General features: G+C 44.7%; 1 pseudogene; it reads left to right on the forward strand.

Annotated features, from left to right (window-relative positions):
- Positions 1-263: 263 nt before the first annotated feature.
- On the forward strand, positions 264-10,806 carry LOC149869359 (uncharacterized; annotated as a pseudogene).
- Positions 10,807-11,380: the final 574 nt, after the last annotated feature.

Below are 11,380 nucleotides of genomic sequence, written 5' to 3' on the forward strand. Positions count from 1 at the left end.
TGGGGGAAGGGTGGATAACCACCAGAGCATGCTCACCAAGCATCAACCACAAAATCAGCAGGTTAGGATGCTTGAGGGAACCCATTCCTACCCCAGAGCAGGAACAGAGCCTATGGTCCTCCAGCAGCATACTTACTTGCTTGCACACTAATGCTAGGAATTTGGGGAATAAACAGGAGGAACTGGTCCATCTGCTAAACAGAAATTACTACAATATCATAGGGATAATGGAGACCTGATGTGACTACTCCTATGACTAGACTATGGGTATAAATGGCTATATCCTATACAAGAGATATCATGTTGAAGAAAGGGGCAGCAGTGTAGCTCTCTATGTGAAGAAGAGCTACACATCCCTACAAGCTGGTATTGGCACCTAAGGAGGATGACTGGAGACCTTTTGGGTTAGAATACAAGGGGAATGTGGTGAAGGGGATACAACTGTAGAAGTCTACTACAGACCTCCAATTCAGGGACAAGAGCTTGAACAAGAGTTTGTCAGGGAACTGGACGAGGCTGCATGCTCTTGGTGCACGGTTGTCATGGGAGACTTCAACTACCTGGACATCTCATGGGAAGAGCACTCAGCCAAATCTGCTCAGTCTCAAAACTTCTTTACATGTGTGGATGAGCTCTACCTATTTCAAGAAGTTTATGGGCCAACAAGAGGTAAGGTGCTGCTGGACCTGGTACTGGCCAAAGAGGATGATCTAATCAGAGACCTAAGAATCGAAGGGAAGTTGGGTGCCAGTTGCCACGAGTTGATCACTTTCACTATCCATCACAAAGCTGGCAAGTTAGCCAGCAATGCAGTAGTCCTTGACTTTAGGAAAGATGACTTTCATAAGATCAGGAGGCTTTCTCTTAAGGCCCTGAGAGGCTATGATTTCACAGGAAGGGGAGTTCATGATGAGTGGTCGCTCCTTAAGGAAGCAATCGTAGAAGCAGAAGGGGAGTCCATCCCAACCTGTAGGACAGGTGGCAAAAGGGCTCAGCAACCCCCTTGGCTCAACAGGGAACTCCTACATCTAAAAAGAGAGGCTTACAAAGGATAGAATACAAGAAACACCACTAAGGAAGAGTGTTCTGCACTGGTCCACACCTGTAGGGAGCAAACTAGGAAAGCCAGGGCTGCAACTGAACTCCAACCAGCTACACAAATCAAGGACAATAAAAAGTCCTTCTTCAGATATGTGGGGAGTTGAAAATAAACAAAGGCAATGTTGGACCATTGCTAAACCAATTGGGGCAGCTGAGCACCAACACCCAGGAAAAAGCCAATCTGCTTAATGATTACTTTGTGTTGGTTTTTCACCAGCCCAAAAGGACCACCCTGCCTAACATTATGAGAGATGACCAGGGTAAGGATGAGTATATGCCCACCATTGGCATGGATCTTGTGAGGAAGCATCTTGAGAAGCTGGACCTCCACAAATCAGCTGGTCTGGATAGACCGCACCCAAGAGTGCTAAAGGAACTGGCAAACATGCTAGTACAGCTACTGGCAAGGATATTTGAGAACCTGTGGCACTTAGGCAAAGTACTTGAAGGTTGGAAGAGGGCCACTGTGGTGCCTATCTTCAAGAAGGGGAGGAAAGAAGATCCAGGAAACTATAGGCCAATCAGTTTGACCTCAATCCCTGGCAAGATCTTGAAAAAAATCATTAAAGAAACCATTCTTGACAGGCTAACAGAAGGCAACATTCTGAGAGATAGTAAGTACAGATTTGATGCAGGTAGGGCTTGCCTGACCAATCTCATTTCCTTCTATGACCAGGTGACTCATCAACTGGACAAAAGGGAAGAGGTTGATATCATATATTTGGACTTTAAAAAAGTCTTTGACCTGGTGTCCCATGATGTCCTCATGGAAAAATTGGGCAACTGAGGCCTCAACTACTCCACAGTCTAATGGTTGGGGAACTGGCTCTGAGGTCAGACCCAGAGAGTGGTAGTTGATGGAACTGAATCACCATGGCACTCAGTGACTAATGTCCCCCAAGGCTCTGGTCTCAGACTTGTATTCTTTAATGCCTTTATAAATGGTCTGGACACTGGTTTCAGAAGCGGACTGGCTAAGTTCACTGATGACACCAAATTTTGGGGAAGAGTATCCACACTTGAGGACAGGCTGGTGATCCAGGCTGACCTCGATAGGCTTGCAAGGTGGGTTGATGAAAACCTGATGGTATTCAATATGGAGAAATGCAAGGTGCTCCCCCTCCCATCACACTTATAAAAAAAACAACCCTGCATCACACTTATAGGCTTGGCAATGCTACCCGCACTAGCACCATGACTGAAAGAAACTGAGGGATCATGACTGACCACAAGATAAACATGAGTCACCAATGCAATATTGCAACTAGTAAAGCAAACAAAACTCTGGCTTGCATCCATAGATGCTTCTCAAGTTAATCTCAGGATGTCATCCTTCCTCTGTACTTGGCCTTGGTGAGGCCACAGCTGGAGTACTGCATCCAATTCTGGGCTCCACAATTCAGGAAGGACATGGCGAAGCTTGAAGGAGTCTAGAGGAGAGCCACATCTGATCAGAAGGCAAGAAAACAGGTCTTATGAAGAGAGGCTGTAACCTATGGGACTCTTCAGCCTGAAGAAGCGTAGCCTCAGGGGAGCCATGGTGGCAGCCTATAAGTACATAAACAGTGTGCATAAAGGATCTGGGGGAATGCTTGTTCACCAGAGCACACCAAGGGATGACAAGGTCCAATGGTCACAAACTCCTGCAAGACCGTTTTAGGCTGGACAAAAAGAAAAACTTCTTTACTGTCCGAGCCGCAAGGCCTGGAACAAACTCCCGCCAGAGGTGGTGCAAGGACCTACTCTGGACACTTTTAAGAAACATTTGGACACTTATCTTGCTGGGAACCTTTGACCCTAGTTAACTTCCTTCCCTTTGGACAAGGGGCTGCACCTGATGATATTATGAGGTCCCTTCCAGCCCTATTGTCTATGAAATCTATGGAAGTAGATTTAAAGTAAAAAAAAAAATCCTACAGTCAGAACAGTAAGACAGTGAAACAAACTGCCCAGAAAAGTTGTAGAATCTCTTTCATTGGAAGGTTTTTAAGGAGAGACTGAGTAAGCATTCATGTGCAATGGTTTAGGAATAGTGCATCCTGTATTCTTGCAGGAGGTTGGAATACATAACCCTTTAAAATAACTTCCAATCCCAGGGTTCTCTTTAGAAATAGTTTCATGTGAGAAAGTGACAAGAAATGAAAACAGTCAAAAATCTTTGTTCCAAAATGTTTTAATGAAGCATTTTGATTTTTTTATTTGACATGATTTTTCAAGATCCAATTTGCCTACATTTAATTTGATTTTAAGTAAGAATAAGTTTATGCCTAATTGGAACAAAATGTTTCATTTTATATGAATATTTTTGCTTCCCTGAAAAACAAACAAAACGCAAGTTGACCTGAAACAAAATTTATTTTTCATTTTGGCCAACAAACCAAAAAAATCATCCTACTTCAGTGGTGAGCATTGAGCTAAACTAGCAGTATTGGGCCCCTTGTATATAAACCGGACACACATTTACTTTACCTTTCTGAACCGAATGCTCCTCCTATACAAAATTAGTCAGATTAAGTTTTTGTACATTAAAAGCAGTCAGACAAATGTATACCTACCAATATGGTTGATGAGAAGGTTTCAGATAGATTATCACATGCTTCCATAACAGTTGAGGAAGGAGTATGCTACTAGAATCTCCTTGAGGAGGAGGGATTAGCTCCAAGATCTGGGTGGGTGAGAGGTTTCTGTCCTTGCCTCTGAGGGCAGCTCTCAGATATGCAGAGCTAGCCCTGAGCGCCGCATGGGTAGAAGCTGCCTTTGGAGATGAACAGAGCTCCCCTCTAACCCCCGAGGGTCCAGGTCTGACCCCTGTGCCCCCTGCCAGCCCAAGGCTAGCACCCAGAGGGGTCTGGACTCCCCCTGGCTGCTGTAGGGGGTAGAGCTGGATAGAAGCAGCCCTGGACTAGGGCTGCTGCTGAGCTCAATTTGCTCCCAACCCATTCACACATGTAGATGTGCACCCAGGAGCAGTTTAATGTGCCTGAATTTACTGCACAGTAAATTCAGGTGCATTAATTGCACTTGTAGATGAGCCTACTGTAGAAGAGAAAGAAAAGAAGGGAAAGCTGTCATAAAAAGTTCAGGAAATAGATAAATTTCCAATATATATCAAAATATTTGGGTTTTTATGGAATACTGGGTCAAATTCTGGGTTATTTGAGGTTTGCCTGATACTAATATATAGGTAATGGGTAACACCTTGCTATTTTTGCTGGAAAAAAGCAATACAAACCAAAAAAAGTAAATGAATTGTCAATGTTTCACTGCCATCTGTTGGATTTAAAGTGAATTTAATGAATTATAATAATTTGTTATATTTAAAGATTAGACAAGTTATTGATCTTAAAGCAAAGGACAGTCTTATACCAGAAAAACAATTCCATCAATGAAAGAATGTGTCCTTTCCATACTAAGGGCATAAGTAACACCCTCTCAGCTAGGAAAAACAAGTTTTCACTATTGCTGATGTGAAACAAATATGTTAGTATGTCAAGGAAGCACATGTACAGGTGACAGAAGAGAGAACATTCCACAAAATTTCAACATTTGTGTACTGCAGAATATACTTAATTTGGGAAAGAATAAACAATACAGGGCTATCTTAACTTTTGTTGAGATTAATGTTTTAAGATAAATATAGGAAGCATTCATAGAAGGGATGGTTTGATTGTGTTTTATACATGTAGAAATTGTATAAAATTCATAGAAAATACATATCTTCCAGTTTTTCCACAGTTTTAGATCCAAAGAGAATAGTATTGAGGTCAGTGCAATGAAACCTCATCCCTATTGTCTCCTTGCCAAAGACTGCATTTATGAAAATATTTAAACATAATATTGCTTGTTTGGAGGTTGACTAAAACCTGATTGAACTTCATGGTAGTAAGTTTGGCCCTTTATGTAGGATAGGCCAAGGTGGAATTGCTCTAATTTTCAACCTTTACTTTAAGCTTCCAAGGTTAAGTCGGGAGCAAGCAAAGCATACATTAGCCCTTGTAGGGGATGGGGTGAAGAGGTTGGAGCCTGCCTGCCTGCTTGCCTGCCTTAAGCCTGTTTGTATGGCCCAAACCCACCATGTTGGGGGTGGGGGGTGGGGAGTGAGTTTTGACTCCTGAGTGTAGCTGAGCCATCCCAATTGGCTGGTGGGAACATCACAGCTACCCACCTGGACCTGATGTAGCAGCAGCTTGTCATGATATACACCCTCATGGCCACAAGCCACCAGCCAATTGTCCCATGTATGCTCATCTACTGCACCCTGTACCCAAGTGTGTGTATGTCAGACACTCGGGTTCTGTGTGTGTTTGTGTGTCCTGCATGCCGGCACCCCCATCCCCCTGCCCCAATGCTGGTGTCCCTAGCTCTGCACAATAGCAGGCTGTCCAGCTCTGTGAAGCCCTAGCTGAGTACCTCCTTATCTGCATAGATGGGGAGCCCTCCCTGGAAGAGTAGGGCCATGAGTGCCCCTGCTGTGGCACCAGGCCATGGGTCTCTAGCGCTGGGCTCCTCTGGCCTTGAGTCACAGGCACTGCTGCCCAAAATGCAGGCTGCCTGGGCATCATTCTGCTTCTTCTCTCCTCTCCGCCCCCCCAGGGGCATACATTGGGGCTGCAGAGGAAAATGGCCTGAGGAAAAGACTTGCCTTGATTTAATCAAATGTTGAAGCTGCCAAACTTTTAACGCATTTATTAAACAAAAACTATGGAACTTTGCTTGCTCTGCTACTTGGACCTGAGCACAAGGGGCTCCCTATCATCAAAGAGGCTGTGCCACTCCCCCAAAGTGGGACCCAGGCCTGGAGTGGCCTGGCCTAGTTAAGCCATTCCCTGGCTTTTCTGAGTGGTTCTGCACCCTTCCAGGACTGATGTGGAACTTATTTGTGGCCCTGTGCCTATGCTAGTGACTGCTAGCAGCCAGAGGTAGTGGGCCCTGGAAAGTAGGTGGAGTCAATGCCAGCTCTTAGCAGGTCACAGACAGCTTGACCCCCAACTTCTTCCCCAGAGCAAGCCCTGCCAGCTGCCTTTCTGGATCCTTGGACCATGGGTCAGGGGCTCCCAAGCACCATTTCTCCTGTGCCAGATCTCTCTCAATGTGTGGGCAGTGGGTGACCATCTGTAGACCTTGTTCTTGGACCTTTGCAGTGTGTGCGTGGGCCTGGATGACTCATTCAAGTGCCAGGGCAGCATGGGTGCAAATAGTTGCCAACTTACCCATTCCAGGGCCCCACATCAAGAGTCCCATTTGGTCCTCATTTCTCTGGTACCATCTATGCACATGTCTCCAGCCAACCATCCTGGATCCAGCATCTTGGGCTCCATGTCTGGGCCTCCCACACACAAATGTGGGGTCTGCAGACAAGCGAGAAACCAAGGAACCCATGGTGAGTCCCCTGTCCAGAACTTTTCCTCTGTCCAGGGCTGCTGCCTATGTTCTTAGACCAACATGGCTATAACATATACACTATTTCTGTGTTCAGAAATCAGCACAGCACTTGATCAAAAGCTCCAGTCTTTACAAATGCCCAAATGTGGTAGATGGAATCTGCACACTATGCAGTAATACCAGACAGTGGCTTATACCTGTCCAGAGGGAACAAGGAGGGGTGTGGGAGGATTGGAAACAGAGGCTCCACTGACTCTTGTCAGTTTCAGCCTGGGGGTGGGGCTGGCCTGGTGCTTGGGCAGACCAGACAAGGTCTGGCTGAGGCTTGGGAGGGGCAGCAAGTGGGGTGCCATAAAGCCCCATGGGCTGCTGGCAGAATGCGTCTGTGGTTGGGCCCCTTTTCCTACAGCTCTACCAGCACTGTGTGCTTTGTCAGAGAGCTTGTTACCTTCTCAAGATGCAAACCCAACACAGCCACAGCTTGATGGCAGGTATGTAGAATTCTAGCCCAGAGAAGGAAACCGGCTCTGCCATCAGGGCTTTCTTCCTACTTGTCCAAAATAACTGGCTACAGCCTGGAGTGAGGTCCCACAGGCCTATTATGGGGGCTCCTCCAACCTGTGTACCCCCACCACAGTCCTCTGGTATGATTAAGATCTCTTGCTGTTAAGGCCTCACAGACAGGAGCTAAACACAGTACTTTCCTGGTCAACTTCCAGGAATTCCCCACAGTCTATCAGTCACAAAAACAAAGAAATATGGGCAGATGTACCACTTGCCACCACTGCTGTCCAGCCTAGGGTCCCTTCCTTTACCACTTCCTGCATCCTTTTAGGTTCTCCTCCACATACTCCCAGCCTATCAGCATCAGCTTCTGGTCTCTAGCTGCATCTCATTTGTCCTGTGTTAAGGAGAAGAACCTGGGATGAACTGGGATGAGGTATATCTTCCCCCGAGGGTATAAACTGCTCAGGATGTCCTAGCCCAGCTTCAGTGCTCCCAAGTCGGGTTTTTCCCTCTATGGAACTCTATTTCCCAAGGGGACCCTTTAAGGGGCTTGACTGCAGCTGTGCTGTCCCCTGCACTACCCACCTGTCCCTTCAGTTCTGGGTCTGCTCACACCAGGCACAGTTGGTGAACTCAGACTGGTGGGGCAGTGAAGTGTCCCATGGGAGTCTGGCAAGGGGGTTTTGTAGCCAGCCAGAATTGGGGTGGGATTTTCAGCTGCCCGGGGGAGGGGGGGGGGTTCTGTTGCAGCTGGCCAGGCACTCTAGCTGGTAGTGGGTAGGCTGCAACCCCCCTGTTGCTGGCCAGCTGCAAACACCTGCACCTCCTTGGGATGCTCCAGCTCCCCACCGGTGTGAGTTCACCAGCCATGCCTGGTTCACACCTCATCCTGGGGGAGCTCCTGAGGTAAGGGTTTTATCCCCCTTGTGCCCCTGGACCTACCTTGGAAGTTCTGTGTCCAGACTGGCCCTTCAGCTGCCCTGCTCCAGCTGCTTGTCCCATTGCTCAAGAGGCAGCTTGCCTCCCAGATGTTTAGGGGAAGGGAGTGAGTGGGTATTTCCTCCACACCCCCACCCCTTCCCCTTCTCTTCTACAGCATCTTAGTGTGAGTCATGATGGGATCTGGTACAAATATTCCTTACAGCTCTCCAATCTACAGCGCTGAAGTCTGATACCACATCCATTCAGGATTATTTTAGAGTGGGATCCAACAATTTTACAGTGGTCCATGTGCCCTGATCATCTTTTCAATAACAGCTGTAGAGTGCTTTTTGCATGCTTACCACACAATATGTGTGACTTCTGTACCTGGACATTAAATGCTTGTTAAGCTGGTTTTCTGGAGTAAGATATCCAGAATAATAAGAATCACTGACCAAAGCACTAGCCATACACCAGGTCAGTCAGAAATTCAGCTATCTTGGCTGAGCATCTTTTTTTTCAAGACTGAGCTGATCTGTAGCTGTAGCTGCCGTGTAGCTACAGTTGGACTGGAAGTCATGGTTGCCAAAGTTTCCAGCCCACTCCTGGGGTACTATGCCAAATAAAAACTTATGTATTAAGTCCTGTAACCTGGGAAAGAGGCTCATACACTAAAGCTGTCTTTTATGCACAAAGAAGAAAAGGAATGTTTTCTCCTGGAACCCAACACCTCACCCCCACACACTCCTCCAAAGTTAGGCCTGCTTCAATAGAAATACAAGCCTCCAAATGTATCATGTCCATAGATGTATCTCCACTTCTAAATGGAACATAATTTAAGAATAAATATTTCCTTTGGATGATATATTTTCAAGATATCCAAAGAACACTTTTAAAAGTGTTTTTCTCAGACAACATTCTGGTTTGGAAAAGCACTTCTTTAAAGTGTTTATCCTTTAGATCCACAACAGAAGCAAGTAGTCTGATAACAGACAAATGAAAAGTTCTTCCCCCACACACCCACAAGCTATTCCTGGTTTTCAATATCCAGAAGTAAATACCATTTAATTTTTTTTTATTGAACTATACCTTGGCTCTCTTTAAATGCCTTATTCAAACGAGATTAAACATTACAGCCTGTATTACCTATGTCCTCCCTAGCATTAAGGCTATGTCTATTTACACATGCAGCAGCCTGGACTATATCCAGCACAGTTCTTTCAAATGCTATCTGCCTGTTAATTCCTGAAACCTTTCAGTTGGAATCATTGGTCAAAACAGCCCTGCTGTATTTTATGCTTTGTTGTCTCTGAAACAGCATAGAACTGACACAAACTGTCTAATTCTCAATACTGTCAATTTCATTATATGACTTAATGCTTCTCAGACATATGCTATTCAGGTGATGAATGGTACATTTACCAAAAAAGAGACTATTCAGTGCGAGTAAGGCTGGTAGAATCTGTCTTTTAAGAAGGAATAGCTAGTGGTTCTGTGAAGTGTTGGGCAAAGACATGTGAATAAATAATTCTAAGTAAATACAAAATGTGTCCACTCACAGTAATACCCAATTGATGCCGATTTAGCTATCAGTAAAATGGTTAGTTCTTTGCTAATTACTTCAAGAAAAAACAAAAAGATCCTCTTGGGGCATGTCTATATTGTGCTAATGTTGTGGCTGGAGCTTATATAAACAAACTTGATCCAGCTTTAAATTATCTAGCTCAGGAATCAATGACAGCTCCGCTGCAGCAGCCAGGGGCTCAGAATGGGTGGCAAAATCTGCCCTAGGCTTTGGTTGCACTGAGCTGTGTATTGCAGTCTTTACATTTTTATAGATAGCAGAGATGATCTGAAACTAAATCAGGTGTGTCTAAAAGGCTTCACTGAACCTTATAGATTATAGTATAAGCATACCCTTGATCGCACAACTTTACGCAAGTTTTTGAAACAGGCATTTTTCTCAATAGTGGAGAAAAAGAAGAGTTATGCCCAAATAATGAAATATAACAGCAGTGTAACTGGGGGAAAATGGGGAGTAAACAGGAAAGCAGCCATGGGTGCCACCTTTGTGTGTGTGTTGGGGGCGGGGGGGCTGTGCAAAATTAGCTATCACCATAGCCACAGTTGATTGCACTGCCACAATCAGCACAGTGGTACTGCCTCATGCATCAATAGCTGGCTTGGGCATGGAGCTGCCCTGCTATGCCTAATAATTAGATAAGCATTAAGCTGCTATTACTTCTCTAGACTAAGGAGTGAAGAAGAAGGTGAAATAAAAAGGAACCAGCATTCAAATCAGACTGCAACCCATTGAAGGAAGGATGGGGAGAAGAGGAATTATCCCCTCTGCAAAGTAAAACATCAGACCTTTCAGGGACAAGTCCTCCACCTCAAGAACTTCTAACAAGTTCGATTTGCTTGTGTCAAACAGTTGTAAAAAACTGACTTTTAACCTTGGCTTTTTATTAGGATGTTATTTGAATCCCCTCAGCCAAAAAATATAGCACGTTTAATGCTTATGTTTCTCTCTTGGATTCTTTTCATTTTAAATGTGTAATAAAGTACACTAAATGCTCCTCCACTGTCAACAGAAAAAAGCTTCCTCCAAGAGGGTAGATCTATGCTAGAAAGGGAAAAAAAATAACAAGGAGATTTGTTGCCTTGGATACTTTTGAACTTTCCCCTAGTGAAGCTAAAGCTAACATTTTTTATATTTATTTAGCCAATCGAGATCCATCCAATCTAAATAATTGTTAATTTGTGGAAAAGGCTGAGGTTAGAGCTAAGCATTCCAACGTGTTGTTGATATTTGCCTGTTTGACAAAATCAGAATTCGGTGAAGATGGCGTGAATTTGCCAAAGTTTCAAGAGAGCCCCGTCAAGCCTCCATAGCTTCCTGATAGCTTATCAGTTCACCTCCTCAGCATCCATGGACCCCAGGTCAAAAGCTTCTGCAGTCTGTTTTCCAAAGACAGCCCTCCATATCCTAGAGAACTTCAAGTCTGGAGCGGGCAAGAGAGAAGGGGGCTGCTTTTCATATGAATTAAACCAATTCAGAAGTATTGGAATCTTTTGTGAAAGAAACTTCCTTTTCTCTGTCTTGCTCTAGTCAAGGTGTATGGTTCAAATCCTCGTAGAACATCTCTCAATGGACATTCTCCAGACTGCTTGGATTCCCTCATAGATTGTTCTGGGATTACTAGAGCAGAATATAACCAGTGTTTCTGGTTTGGACTTATTGGACTAACTACACAGCAAAGATCCTCCATCCAACATCCTTTTATGAAATACAAGGAATGTGCAGACAACTGCCTAACCCTAAAACAAGCATTAGCTCTCCCAAGCTATCTCAGTAGTTTGAAATAGCTACATCAGCTAGTAGTGGGTGTTATCCTTACACATAGCTATGGTAACAAAACTTTATAATACAGACCTGACCTTACAATCTAGACTACATTCACAAAAC

This window comes from Crocodylus siamensis, chromosome 3, assembly GCF_052110815.1.
Source record: "Crocodylus siamensis isolate JL-2025a chromosome 3, ASM5211081v1, whole genome shotgun sequence".
NCBI lineage: Eukaryota > Metazoa > Chordata > Crocodylia > Crocodylidae > Crocodylus > Crocodylus siamensis.